The 15,996-nt window shown below is 39.8% G+C and overlaps 1 long non-coding RNA gene across 1 annotated transcript; it reads right to left on the reverse strand.

Moving 5' to 3' along the window:
• Positions 1-2,990: 2,990 nt before the first annotated feature.
• On the reverse strand, positions 2,991-13,060 carry LOC120089196 (uncharacterized). The gene is made up of 5 exons (XR_016523649.1): positions 12,553-13,060; positions 12,355-12,439; positions 12,202-12,264; positions 12,059-12,116; positions 2,991-3,236 (listed from the first exon to the last, which is right to left on the reverse strand). It is a non-coding gene; the product is annotated as an uncharacterized LOC120089196 (long non-coding RNA).
• Positions 13,061-15,996: the final 2,936 nt, after the last annotated feature.

Genomic DNA, 15,996 nt, shown 5'->3' on the forward strand with positions numbered 1-15,996 from the left:
GCATGCGATGCATATGCGATAGTTCCGAGAAGCCTATTTCTAAGCCTCCATAACCCGCTCATGTGCTCTCGCCGCATAAGTGTGATAGCCACATACCACCGTACCCTACTTTTGAACGCATGCAATATCCTATTGTAGGGTACATACGCTGTGTAATAGCAAATGGAGCTTATCTCTAAGTTCCCCATTCTTGCTTATGCGTTCCAATCCGCTCTCTCGAGTCTTAGATTTGGGTTTTAGACTACTTTCCCAAGTATGCCTAAATGATGAATGATGCGCTCATAAGACAAGGTAACCACATAAACTTGGCTGACGTAAGATTATTCCTATCTCTAGTGAATATTGGCTTACATAGTTTAATGCGACCAACCACTTACCCTCCCGAACAGTTAGTTGTTGCTGACTTTACTCATAGATAAGCATTGCATCCGCCGATAGACAGGCGTTGCTACAGCTTCACACTAAGCAAATAAGGTTTTCTCATAACACTCATGCAATGCACACCTCCCGGTGGTTTGCTACATGCTTCATATTCCTATGTCGCATGATTAAATATGCGATAATCTAGAAATCTTACTCAATAATGCAATGAATGTTAAGGATGCTAAGTAAAGGAAGATGGAGATGGAATCGAAGGAAATATAGAAATACATTGATCACAAAATGTATTAATTTCTTAAGCCAAAATGTAATATAATACAAAATAAGGAAAGAAGAGAAAATGAAAGAACCAGCTGGAAGCAATGTCTTGCTTCCAGCAGATGTGTGTCAAGGCTGCTGGTGGTGCCATGGATGGGCAGTGGAGCAGACTCTCTTGAACTCTAACTTCGGTGAAGGCTCCGGTCGTCACTCGGAATGGATGAAGGAGGTGAAGAACTCTCAAGCTTTCTTCTCACGCTTTCGTCTGAATCACAAGGATCCACCCGAAGGTAGAAACTTGGATAAAATAAAATTTTGCTCCACGGCTTCTATTTATAGAGTTGGATCCCCGATAGCATTAATGGACCTATTCTGATTCTGACATTTGCGGCATGATGGTCCTTTTCTGAATCTCTGCTGCTAACGGCGTGGTAGGTGAAATGTCAACATCATCTTTTGATTCTCCCGAGGTATGCGTTCATGTTGTATTCCACCAACTTTGCGGTCGCCCTCTATTATGGTTATCATTATGCAGCCGCAATCTCTCTGTGATGACCGCAACTTCTCAGCGATGACTGCATTCGCTTGACGACCACAACTTCTATGCGATGGATGCATGTGATTGATGGTCGCAACATCCATGCATCGAACGTATGCGTTTGCCTTTGCGATGGAGAAATTCTCCACATGCGATCATCTTTGCGATAGCCCGACTTCCACATATGCGTCCACTTCCTGCGTTACCTACAAAGATAGACAATTGAATGCATAATAACGCATAATAGTGGGTCCATCGAGATTCTTAATGCTGAACAACGCAAACTCACTTTCTCGTGAATTCCTAACATATTCGCTGCATATTTCACTTAACAATTCTCATAATTCTAAATAAAAGGCCTAAGATGACGTGCATTTCTGCCCGTCATTAACACGCAGTGACATCTACTGGGGAACTCAAATTTTTGAAGTACAAATTGACATAAGTATGATTTCTCTCTATAAATGCCAACACACACAAGTTATGAGCTTGAAATAAGGAACTTGTTCTTGTAGTAAGTGGCAGTCATTCAAGATTCCATGCTCTCATGTAATTGCAGTTTGTAATTACTCTGTTTGATATACATACCTTTTATTGATTTATGCTACAAATTGTCCCATTTCAAGCGATGTTATGAAGGTCTCTTCCATCCAATACAACACCAAGATTATTGACCAGAATTATAATTTACAGAAGTTCGTCCAAATGCGGACTTACTAAGAGAACAGGGTTGCCTAAAAAGTACGCGCATTCATAACGAAATGGATTGGAGAGAGGCTAGTCAAAAAGTTTTGATGTACAATTTGCAAGGAAGAAGGACATAACAAGCGTACTTGTCCACAACGTACATTAGGTGCTTCCTCTTTGGGCCATTGATGACTTTGTTATGTAATCCATTTTTTATGTGTTTGATTTTTTATGTAATTATATTTTTTTATGTAATTGTAATTTTTATGTAATGAATTATATTTATCTAATTCTTAGGAAATAGATTTTTTATGTAATAGATTTTGTTATATAATGTAATTTGAACTTCTTAGATAATAGTTTGGTTCTTCTAATCCTGTGCAACTATATCAACAAAATACCCATCGTTCAAAATCGATATGGGATAATTCTTCTACCATAGTTTTGGGTTATCAGAGAAGGGAAGCATCTGCACAACAAACTATCCCGTTTGAACCACATATTATTCCTTACGTTCAACAAGCTGGTTTTCTTCGGGTTGCACAGAATAGATTTACCTAACTTGATTGACTCCTCATTACTGCTTCAATAGAGCGTTGGAGACCAGAGATCCAAACATTTCACTTTCCTTGTGGGGAGTGTATAATTACATTGTAGGATGTTGCTATCCAGTTTGGGTTACAAGTGGATGGAGAACCTTTAATAGGTTCATTGCAATATGAATGGAAAACTATTTTTGACGAGCTTTTGGGTGTTCTACCAGATGATCTGAAAGGCTCAAGATTGAGTATCCCATGGTTAGGGTCCCATTTTCCAGAATTGTCTCCCGATGCCGACGACATCAACGTATGTAGGTATGCACGAGCATAAATTATGCAACCTATTAGAGGATTTTTGTTTGCTGACAAGTCGAACACTCTGGTACATCTTATGTTTCTTCCTCTACTGTCTGATTTTGAGCTTGTTGGTATGGACTTATGATACTATAGGTATGGACTTATGATAAATTTAAAATTATAACTGTAACGACCCGACTCCCTAGGACTTAAGTTAGGCCGTTACTAAATACATGCATGCATGGAACTCAAAACGACACTCGGTTATGGCGAAATAAATGCTAATTAAATAAGGTAAGTTCAAAAGATTTTCATTAAATTCAAATATTAAACAATAGTAGGGTACCCATAAATCATAAAGGATAATAAATAAGTCTGAAAAACGATTCTTAAAAAGTAAGTTTTAAACATCAAAACTAAAAGTTAAGAGGAACATGAAAAGGACTCTAAATCTCATGAGCGGAAGTGAAAAAAACTAGTCCCAGTGGCTCGATCACAAATTTCACTTTTTATCGCCGGCGCATCTCTACCCTTACCTGAAACAACAACATGAGAAAGAATGAGTATAAAATACTCAGTAAGTAACCCCACTACTGGGGTCAGGCTGGGCATCTATGTCCTCTAGATACCCACCTTTGGTAAAACATATAAACTGCTCTAGTCCTTATGGGACACATATACACATGAAACAAGAAGGAGACTGAGTCCTATCCTACTATAGTTAAGTATGGCCACTACCTCTGGTGAATCCCGAAGGAGACACAAACTGGTGGATCCCGAAGGAAACACAAACTGGTGAATCCCGAAGGAAACAATAAATCTAATGGACATCTAACTAATCAGTAAGGATATTTGCACAGTCTCAACATCATAATGAACACTGTATGAATCTATGACATACATATAAACCTCAACATCGTGGCTCTATGATAACGGGCAGAAATGAACATTATCATAGTGCTAAAGTCTTAAAGAATGTTAGATTGCATTGATGAAATATGTTAACTTGCGTCCACTAAGCACCAATTTCATAATATTGCGGTCGCGCGTTCAGCGCATTAGAACAATTGATCTTTGTATTTTTATGCAAAATATGCGTTAACGCAATGCAAGCGATCATAGGAAATCATTGGTCGAGCGCAACTTCACCGTAAGCTTTGCGTTGATCGTGCTCACAAACATTCGCCCAAGAAGGATCGCCGCAACTTGGTCAGGGCAACATGGTGGGCGCATCTGGGTGAAAGGCCAATTAAGCGCGATGGGACAGAAAGCTGTTGACAGTCGAATCCAAATTAAATTGATAGCCGATAATGGTCACAAAGTACGTTCAGCTTTTTCGGTGACAATTATTCGGCGCATCAGTCAGGAATTAAAGCTGTCCCATCTGTACAACCAGGAGAGAGAAGCCGCCTTTCACCATGGTTGCTCTATAAATACGAAGGGCATTCTTCAGAGAAGGGCTTCAGCAGTTAGAGATTTCATACTTTAGTTCACACGCTTTTGTTCTTAGTTTTCTTTCATTTTAAGGTGGATGCGAGGGAGGAAGTTGTGCCGACAGATTGTTCCGGTAAGCTTGGGAGAGCATCAAAAGCTTCAAGGACAGAGAGAGGGCCGACGCCTGCAGAAGCGGGAACATCTTTAGAATAGAATAGAGATTTCAGTGTAAAAGCCTTAGTCAGCAAGGAATTGCTACCAAGCTCTCTACCTTTAACTTCCATTGTCATTTTGTACTCAACTCATTTATAAAAATGGAATTTCCTTCTCTATATTTGTTCACTCTCTGTTATTCACACATGAGTGGCTAAATCAGTTGAATGGGTTTAGAAGCATTTAGCTAGCACAACTAGGGAATCTTCATTCTTTGCGATTATCTTGTTTATGTATGCTTCATTCGTCCATTAGAGATACTCGGGAGGGTAGTCTAAGGACAGGATCTAGACTTGGGAAGGTCAGGTTAGAATCTAAACTCGGGAGAGTCAAATTAGAACACATAATACAAGAGATAGGCGCTTAGGAATGAGCACTATTTGTTATTAACGCATCTCATGCATCCTAGAGATAGGATATGATTGTATGCGGTCACCTTGCTTTCTTGCATTTTGCATCATTGCATAGGAAGGGAGGAGAGACTTAGGGATAAGCTCTATAGACACTTTTGCATTCAACACATGCGTCCTAGACATAGGAGCATCACATTTACATTGGAAATGACTTGCTGTGCATGGTTGTAACATGATCGCATAGTCTGACGCATTTTCGAGTAACGCTAGCTAAGGATCTTCTCGACCCATTCATTGCATACTCATTGCATCTATCACACAACTTCCTTTTCTCAAATCTGCCGCATTTATTTATTTCTCTTTTTTATCAACGCAAACAACAAACCCAACAACTTATTGATTTACCCGGTTACTGCAAAGTTCTTCATAAAGATTACCAATGCAATCTGTTTTCACAAGTCCCTATGTTCGACCCTGGACTTACCAGAAAACTCAGAGGAATTTACACTTGGATTCCGCTGGGGAAACTTGAGTGCACAACGCAATTTCATCAACGCATAGCATCCACATTTCCACTTCATAAAATCAAGCATCACTCTATAATATACACATATACCTCAACATACATGTATACCTCAACATCATCAGATCAAATATAACCATGGAATCACATACCATGTCATACTAGCTTTCAAGTGTCTATGTGCATAAATAAATAATTCAGATCACAAAACAGAACATACTTTGATCATGTTATACTATCAATTTATAATGCTGTCATTCTGCCATAACATTCATTTATCATGCTAGCATACACCTAATGCCTGGCCCATGGGTAGTTCCAATAGTAAGATTACTTACCTCAAAGTTAAATCCAAAGAAACCCAAACAAGCTTATCCTTTTCAAGGCAAGCAACATCTAAGATAAATCCAATATTTAAATCAATATTTTGGGTCTAACTCCAAATTATTTAAGATCTTCGATTTAACTTTACCTAAATCGAAAATCCGCAGACGATTTCAGACAGCCAACAAAATCAGCAACTCTCAGTAAGACCCTGACATAAGAACGCAACCAAGTTTGAAAATTAAAACCAAGGCCTAATCGCACATACTCCAAGTACAATCCAAGGCTGACACATAAAGGCCTCAATCGATTGGTGCCAACAGTAAATGGGCAGTCAAGAATCGATTGAAAACAACCCCAACCAATAGAAATCTTACCCAAGTTGACAAATTTGATGATGGCACGAGCAACGACGGCAACGACAGGAAGAATCCGACGCAGATTCGATCGATTGCGCCGCGGTGGCTTCGGTGCAGACGCATCTGGAGCGGCGTTAGTCAGCTCGGACGAACGACGAACTAGGCTGGCTTCCAGTCGCGTGAGTCTGCAACTGGAGAGGACTTGAAACGACAGTTGAAGTGGCGAACAAGGCTGGGTTTCCAGCAGAGGGGCGGTAGACGCGTGGATCCGGAGGGCGGGGTTGGGCTTCTGCAATGATGCGCGGGAGCGGGCTGGGTCAGCGGCGGTAGAGACGACTCAGACCAACATTGGGCGGAATGCCGGTGGCTGGAGGTGGCGTGGTCATGAGTTACGTCGACAGCTAGGTTTTCTCAAAGGGGGGTGCGTGCGGTGAGGTTGAAGAAGAAGAGAAATTTGGATTTTTATTAAAAAAAAAATAATAACAATAAAAACTAAAAAGGAAATAAATATAAATATACTTTATTCTTTTTCTTATTCCACTTTATACTATTAAATTCCTTTCCTTTCTAAAAGAAATTAATTCCTGTCCTTAATTTTCAAATTGAATAATTTCACGTCAACAATTACATTCCGCAACTCCATTTGACTTCCCAAATTCAAAATAATGCCCTCAATAATAAAAGGAAAAAACTGAAATTACACATAAAATATAAAAAATATTTGGGGTGTTACATTCTTCCCTCCTCAAAGAACTTTCATCCTCGAAAGTTCAATCCTGAAAAAGTTCTGAGTACTAGGCCTTCATCTCATCCTCCCGCTCCCAGGTAGCCTCATTGAACTGGTGATTCTGCCATAGGACCTTCACAAATGCAATTTCTCGGCGGCGCAATGTCTTTACCTCTCTGGCGAGGATGTCTAGGCTTCTCCTTGTAGCTCAAGTTGTCATTCAACGTAAGGGCTCGTAGTCAAGTACATGGGACGGGTCTGTCACATACTTCCTTAGCATCGAAACATGGAAGACATTATGAATTGAAGACAGTACTGGGGGCAATGCCAATCGGTAAGCTACGGGGCCAACTCGCTCCAAGACCTCGAAATATAGCAGATATAAACGAATGCGAAGAGCCAGAGTCAAATAAAACTAAAGCATGGTACCCTAAAATGGGAAGTGTACCTGTCACCACTGTGCCTGACTTCTTGGCCTCACGCTGAATGGTAGAAAACACCCTACCCTGCTGTTGCTGACGACTCGAGCCTCCCTAAAATGAACTTACGAGCTGGCCCCTGTGTTCAGGTGTGTTCCTCCTCGGACATCTATTTGACATATGCCCCTTTTGGCCACATCGAAAATAGATCCACAACCAGCTAGACAACGTCCCAGTGTCGCTTACCACAAGTGGTACATATTGGCCTATCCTCCCTGCTAGTCCCAACCTGGGAACCCTACTGTCCCCACTGACGTGGACCATTCACTGTATTCTGGTTCCTCTGCTGATGCTCAGGAGCCCTATGTTCAACCTTCCTTTTCTGACCTGCGGAGGTCCTAATCCCGAGTGACCTCCTGTATTCCTCTCCCATCTAGAAGTCAGCATCAATCCTCATGGTGGCCTGTAGTGTCACAGCATACGTCTTGAGGTCCAAGGCATGCACCATCCCTCGTAGTCCGCTCCTCAGGCCCTAGATGAATCTCTCAGTCCTCGCTGCCTCGGTGGCTACTAGTTCAGGAGCAAAGCGAGACAACTTATTAAATTCCCACTCATACTCCTCCACTGACATAACTTCCTACCTCAAGTTCAAGAATTCTGCCTGTTTGTTGTATCAGGTTATGGCCGAAAAGTACTTCTCATAAAAGAGCTTTTTGAATTGCTCCCAGGTTGCAAGTTCACCACCAGTATCAATCATCTTTTCGGCTGAACGCCACCAGATTTTTGCGTTACTAGTCAACATGAAGACTGCACATTGAAGCTTGTGCTCTTCCGGGCACCTCATAAAACGGAATATTGTCTCAATAGATGACAACCAGATCTCTGTTTTGGTGGGGTCCCCCAACGATCCATCAAAGGGGCGAGGGTCATACTTCCGGAAATCCCTCAGATGTTTAGCCTCAAGAGATAGGCCTTGCATGTCTCTATCCTGCGGTTGGGTCTGTTGTAACTGCTTGGGTGGCACCGGTTCCTCCTGAGCTTGGGTCTGGGTAGTCTTTCCTGCCATCGTGCTACAAATTAGCTCCTGCAACTTTCTCATTAGAGAGGATGCAACAGCTTCACTAATTCTAGCTTTTCCTTTTCATCAATTTGGGTCACAGGCGGATTTGGAGCTGCCGGAACAGTCTGGCTACTCTCAGCTCTCTCTGCTTGCATTTCTTCTCTAACTGTCTTTCTTGTTCTAGGTTTAGGTGCCATGTCCTGTCATAAATTCATACGTTAACTAGCTATTTTTAGGTCTATTTCAGAAATCATGCATTTAAAACACTATATCACTGCTCTCATATATGCATTGAAACTTTCATTAGTAGAACGTACCTGGCGATGATGAGGGATCCGTTATTGGGCCACAGGGACTATCTAGACTTACGTAGTAAGTTAGTCTACAGAACCCAAAACATGGGCTCTGATACCAACTGTAACAACCCGACCCCCAAGGACTTAAGTTAGACCATTACTAAATGTCACACCCTACCCCAGACCACATTCTTAGCCTAAAGAAAGGCATGACTATAGCAGTTACCAACCCTTGGGCTGACACTTACTGCCTAATAACTCTTGCGGAATAACTCTGATACCAATTATAATTCATATGCAACGGGACGTCTTTAGGCCAACAATTTATTAACTTAGAAACATAATATGTTTAGAGTCATTACAACACTAGATTTACAAGTCCCAAAACCCACAAACCCTAGTCCCTATATGAACAATAGTAACATGTGTACAATATTAACAGTAACCACCTAGCAAACGATTACAAGTCTTTTGGTCCTTTAGTGGCAGAGCAGATGCAGAGCTATCTTCAGAGGATTTGACCGCTACCTGTGGGGGAAAAAAAAACATTTGAAAACGGGGTGAGCTTACGCCCAGTGAGTGACCGAGAAAACATAGTAAATTCTCATGCATGATTTCAGTAATGAGTTTTTAACTGAAACATAAACTTTTACAGTACTTGTACTGCAGCATAAACATTTTCCAAGCGTAAAACATATAAAGCTATTTTAATCATAAAACAGTAAAATCATTTCTCAATCCAACGTACCCTACTGTGGGTAAAACAATCCCAACACCAACTACTAGTCCAAAGAGAACCCTTTTGCTCAATCTCTGACTCTATTCACCTGTGGCCACACTAAGTACCCTCACACATTAGGTACTTCTGCTCAGATACCTTCTCAATGTCCTTCAGTATCGAGCTACCTTCTAGTAGTATCGAGCTACTAGGATACCTTCTCAAACGTCCTTCAGTATCCAATAGATAGATACCTTCTCAAATGTCCTTCAGTATCTAGTTGGGTGGATACCTTCTCAAATGTCCTTCGGTATCGCATTTTAGTAAAACTAGTCATAAACGACTTTTCTCTTTAAAGCATGTAAAGTATAACACATATAAAACATGACTTTAAAGATGTTAACGCATGCTGGATCAAATCAACACATATAAATAGTTTTTCAACAATTTCTCACACATGCATGCGTTCAAAACATAATTCACAACTTGCTTGGAAATCACTTCATAAAACTAGTAGGCATGAGAATATTCTTGAAAACATGCTTTCTATAACACGTTGTAATCAAACAGTTTAAGCAAAATGTTTTAGTCAAAACATTTTAGCCACTCACCTTGATTTCTTAGGAGCTTTTCACTCTAGTGGCTCCTCGGGCTCCTTTTCACCCCTAGAATCCAGATTCAATTTACAGCTTAGATTACTCATAGTTCTGAACCTTATTTTGAAATACTTCCTTCTACAAACTTATTCTAAAATGTCTCAGGAATCTTACCCTAAAATTTCAGCTCAGAACTCCTCGTGGTTTGGCCGGAATCACAGAATCTTCAAGACTGGCTCAGACTGATCCGACAGTCTGACCCTTCTGCCTTCTTTTCAATCTCCAGCCCGGTTCCTTTGAGTTTTTCCCTCCGGCAGCCCCACTCTGAAAACTAGACTTCCAGAGCTTTCAGATGGCTTTAGAATCACTCCAAACGCACGAGTAGATTGGGAGATCTCCTCGTCCAAATTGATGCGTTCTCCTCAACCCTCACTGCTCTCCCTCTCTTTTACGAAATTGCTGATTTTGTGATTTGAAAATGAAGTTCCAAAGGCTCTATTTATAGGCATCCAAACTTCCCCTGGTGTTGACACCACCTACTTGGCTGCATGGCCAAGTGTTTACTTCTCCCCTCATCAACGCAAGCTTGCATCATCTTGGCCCAAAGTGTCTTCTTCATATGCGTCCACCACAATTCCTTAGCCCTTAAGAATTTCTCCCAAGAAGACACATGGTTTGGCTGACGTTTGCCCTTGTGACCTCACCCTTATATGTGTTCAACTTAGGGTTTTCAACGCATAATCCACAATAACGCAGCCAAATTCAACGCATAGGTGCTTGCCCGGCCGTTCGATGCATAGGCGAGGCCCTTCGACGTTTGTGTGGGCGAGGCGTTCGAAAATAGCACCGGACGAGGCGTTGTTGCACACACAGGCTACTCTCGCTCTCTCCCACTTTCTCGCTGGTCTCGCTCTCTCCCAGCTCTCTCGCTCTCTCTCTCGCTCTCTCCAACTTTCTTGCTCTCTCCCATTTCTCTCTCTCAATCTCGCTAATCTTCTTGTTGATCTGCTCTCAACGATCTCGCTCTTAGCTACTGCGAACATTGTTTGTCTCCGTGCAATTTCTACACGATTGTGCCATTTTTCACTTGCCTTCAAGTGCTTTGTGCACAACACGCATTTCACATAAATTTTCCATACTTAGCCAATTTTTCCCAAATTTCCCAAACTCAATTTCCATATTTTTCTTTTCAAATCCCCATTCCTTCTTCACCATTCCACACTAACTTTCTCATCAACCTATTTATTAAACAAATTAAATAAGAAAACAAACTTAAGTAGAAAATTAGGGTTCGGGGTTCAAATTAAATATGCATGCATGGAACTCAAAACGACACTCGGTTATGGCGAAATAAATGCTAATTAAATAAGGTAAGTTCAAAAGACTTTCATTAAATTCAAATATAAATCAATAGTAGGGTACCCATAAATCATAAAGGATAATAAATAAGTCTGAAAAACGATTCTTAAAAGTAAGTTTTAAACATCAAAACTAAAAGTTAAGAGAAACATGAAAAGAACTCTAAATCTCATGAGCGGAAGCGTAAAAACTAGTCCCAGTGGCTCGATCACGAATTCCGCTTTGTCCATCGCCGGTGCATCTCTACCCTTACCTGAAACAACAACATGAGAAAGAATGAGTATAAAATACTCAGTAAGTAACCCCACTACTGGGGTCAGGCTGGGCATCTATGTCCTCTAGATACCCACCTTTGGTAAACATATAAACTGCTCTAGTCCTCATGGGACACATATACACATGAAACAAGAAGGAGACTGAGTCTTATCCTACTGTAGTTAAGTATGGCCACTACCTCTGGTGAATCCCGAAGGAGACACAAACTGGTGGATCCCGAAGGAAACACAAACTGGTGGATCCCGAAGGAAACACAAACTGGTGAATCCCGAAGGAAACACAAACTGGTGAATCCCGAAGGAAAAGGAAACACAAAATCTAATGGACATCTAACTAATCAGTAAGGACATTTGCACAATCTCAACATCATAATCAACACTGTACGAATCTATGACATACATATAAACCTCAACATCATGGCTCTAAACATACACATATACCTCAACATCATGGTTCTACAACATACATGTATACCTCAAAGTCATCAGATCAAATACAACCATGGAAGCACATACCATCTCATACTAGCATTCAAATGTCTATGTGCATAAATAAATAATTTAGATCTCTTAACAGAACATACTTTAATCATGTTATACTATCAATCTATCATTCTGTCATTCTACCATAATATTCATTTATAATGCTAGCATACATCTAATGCCTGGCCCGTGGGCAGTTCCAGTAGTAATATTACTTACCTCAAAGTTAAATCTAAAGAAACCCAAGCAATCTTATCCTTTTCAAGGCAAGCAACACCTACGATAAATCCAATATTTAAATCAATATTTTGGGTCTAACTCCAATTAACCAAATTATTTAAAGATCTTCGATTTAACTTTACCTAAATCAAAAATCCGCAGACGATTTCAGACAGCCAATGAAATCAGCAACTCCCAGTAAGACCCTAACATAAGAACGCAACCAAGTTTTAAAATTAAAACCAAGGCCTAATTGCACATACTCCAAGTACTGCCAAAAATCTTGGTAAACTCACCCACGGTGTGATATGAGGCACCCCAAATCTGCTAAACAACTCCAACTTCACAAAATAGCACCTTAATACCTTCAAGAACATATACCTTCAAGAACATGAATCCAAGGTTGACACATAAAGGCCTTAATCGATTGGTGCCAACAGTAAATGGGTAGTCAAGAATCGATTGAAAACAACCCCAACCAATAGAAATCTTACCCAAGTTGACAAATCTGATGACGACACGAGCAACGAAGGCGGTGACAGGAAGAATCTGATGCAGATTCGATCGATTGCGCCGCGGCAGCTTCGGTGCAGATGCGTTTGGAGTGGCGTTGGTCGGCTCGGACGAACGGCGAACTAGGCTGGCTTCTGGTCGCACGAGTTTGCAACTGGAGAGGACTTGAAACGACGGTTGAAGCGGCGAACAAGGCTGGGTTTCCGGCAGAGGTGCAGCAGGCGCGCGGATCCGGAGGGCGGGGCTGGGCTTCTATAATGACGCAGCGGGAGCGGGCTGGGTCGGCAGTGGTAGAGATGGCTCGTATCGACGTCGGGCAGAATGCTGGTGGCTGGAGGCGGCGTGATCACAAGTTGCGTCGACGGCTAGGTTTTCTCAAAGGAGGGGGCGTGTGCGGTGAGGTTGTAGAAGAAGAGAAATTTCGATTTTTATAAAATAATAATAATAAAAACTAAAAGGGAAATAAATATAATTATACTTTATTCTTTTCCTTATTCCACTTTATACTATTAAATTCCTTTCATTTCCAAAAGAAATTAATTTCTGCCATTAATTACCAAATTGAATAATTTCACGCTAACAATTAAATTCTGCAACTTCACTTGACTTCCAAAATTCAAAAAAATGTCCTCAATAATAAAAGGAAAAAACTGAAATTACACAGAAAATATAAAAAATATTTGGGGTGTTACAATAACACTACAAGTCCAGTTATAGGCCCCAAGTCATCGTCCACTCAGTGGCAAGTCTTATTTCATTTTTTATTTATTTCATTATCATTTTATGTAAGAATATAAATTAATTGTATTTTTTTATAATTTTAGATGGAGTGGTGTATTAGTTGTCTCTAAACAGTCAGCAAATATGCTACTAGTATACCGACAAATATTTGATAGACTGATGCACAATCAGGTAAAAAATGTATATATAGATGAATATTTAAAACTTTTTGGGTGTATAATTATCTTTTTTTTTTGTTGGATTAATTGGACGCCATACACGCAATATATTTGGTCATCACTACCTGATTACTGTCGTGATGGTCAAGACATCTGGTTGACCTTAGCCTCTTATATATTCTATATAGTAGAGTGGCATCATCCAGATCGTGTGTTGAGACAGTTCGGTCTGCGACAAATGGTACCTTCGTTGTGTTATACACTCCCAACACTACACCAGATTGATTTGAGAGGTAAGCACGACCAAGACTGGCATCGAATTCATGCAGAATATATATCCTACTGGCATGCACGTCATGATTGTTGTGCACAGGGAGAAATAACAAATGACCAGCTATATTAGATGACTATTTTCCTGGTACGATTCAATCATGAGGTGATTTATCACACCTGATGGCGGTTACTATTACTGCATGGTAAGAGATTTATAATCTTACATTTCCCAAATATATGATATGAATATTATTTAATATTAATTTTTTCATCGTACAAAATAATTTTATTGAAGATGTACAACAATAATCAGTACATCACAACTTATCAGAGTTGAGTTCAATGTGTGACCAAACATTGGCTAACATAAAAAGTATTATTCAACAAACGAGACGACTCAATGTTGCTGACATTGATTAGGCGAAGCTAATTTAGAGGTACACGAAGACATCCCCTCTGTAGGGTAAGTGCCAGGGGGTCGTCTTTAAACTTGATGTAAAATTCTATTTTGAAATTAAAGAACTAATTTCTCTTTTACTAAATAAGACTCTACCATGTACATGAGATCTTTTTTTTTTTTTTTTTTTTTTTTTGTATAGAGATGTACTACTTAGTTAAGTCAAAATTTTATTTTTAATATGGGTGCAGATTAAATATATAATTAAGTTTAGTAGTGAAGAAATTGGTTAGTTCAAAATTAAAAAAAAAGTCAAAATCGTGGACCCGGTTCATGAGTATGCCTTTGACTGGTCCACCGGCGCTAACATGGTGCTATAACATGGTGCTGACAAGATTAAAAGCTAATCGTGTACTGGGTACACAATTATCCTTCCCCCCAAAAAACTATCCTATTTTTGTCAATACTTTCCATTCCCACATATTTTTTAAAATTCTTTCACATCTACCCCATTTTTGTCATTAGTTTGAAAAACCAATATATTCTTGAACTTTATCCCAGTCTTCGCCTTGGCTAAATGGGACTGTAAGAAAGAAAGTAAGCCATGACACTATTCTATTGTTAAACAAGAAAGTGCTTCAGAGAAGACTGTTTTAGCAGTAGACTTCTGATGAAGTCAATGGCCAGGTGAATAACCATGAAGCTTGTAGCAACGATCAACAGTATGGCCATGTATTCCACAATGAGCACATATTGGCTTTTCTTTCTTGTTAGGTTTGTTGAACTGAGAATGAGGGGATGTACCCGGAGAGGTATTATTGGTTGAAGAATTCTTAACCAAAAGAGCAGTGGTGGATGAAACAGAGGGTGTTAATTAAGGAGAAGGAATCACACCATGCCATTAATTTTAAAATTTGGAATTTTATAGAAAACCTAGAAAAAGAAACAATAAATTAAGCATGCTTTTTTAACTTAAAATTACAGAGAAAAGAATTTTGCCTTTGAAAACTTTTTTTGGATTCTTTTCAACAACAACTTCCCCTCTTCTTTGAACAACAACTGATACGTTATGAATGTGATGAAATAATGGTATGAAATTGCGGTGGTGGATTATGCGTTACACATGCAAGTTTTCCTAGTAAAATCCAAGTATAAACCTTACTAGGTTTCCTCGTAAGTCCAAGGTCGAACACAGGGACTACTGAGATACTATGAGTTAGTAAATTTTGATTCCTTTGCAGTGACAAAAACAAATAAGTTGGTTGGTGTATTGTTTTAAATATAAGTCCTATGCGGCAGAATTGAGTAAAGAGTTAATGGCAACGAAAGTTACAATGAGTATGCGGAGAATGGCTTGAGAAGAGATTTAGCCAACACTTCCTAAGATTGCGTTCAAGCTATGCGATCATGCTACATACACACAACAGCATCTCATTTCTCAATGTAAATGCCATAGCTATTAATTCTAGGACGCATACGATGTATACGATAATATCGATAGGACTTATCTCTAAGCCTCTATTCTTGTCTATGCGATGATGAATGACACATACATACACAAGGTGACCGCATACTGTCATATCCTATTTCTATGGTGCATGCGATGCATAATAGCAAATAGAACTTATCTCTAAGTTTCTATCTCTTGTTTATGCGGTTCTAATCTGACTCTCTTAAGCCTAGATTCTAACCTAACTCTCTCAAGTCTAGGTTCTTTCTTTAGACTACTCTCTCAAGTATCTCTAAGGGGTGAAGGATGCATACATAAGACAAGATGATCGCATAAAGTGAAGATCTTAAGTCATGCTAGCTAAATGCTTCTTAACCCATTTGAAAATTTAGCCACTCATGTGAAA

This window comes from Benincasa hispida, chromosome 10, assembly GCF_027475165.1.
Source record: "Benincasa hispida cultivar pf3 chromosome 10, pf3_genome.v1.1, whole genome shotgun sequence".
Lineage (NCBI taxonomy): Eukaryota > Viridiplantae > Streptophyta > Magnoliopsida > Cucurbitales > Cucurbitaceae > Benincasa > Benincasa hispida.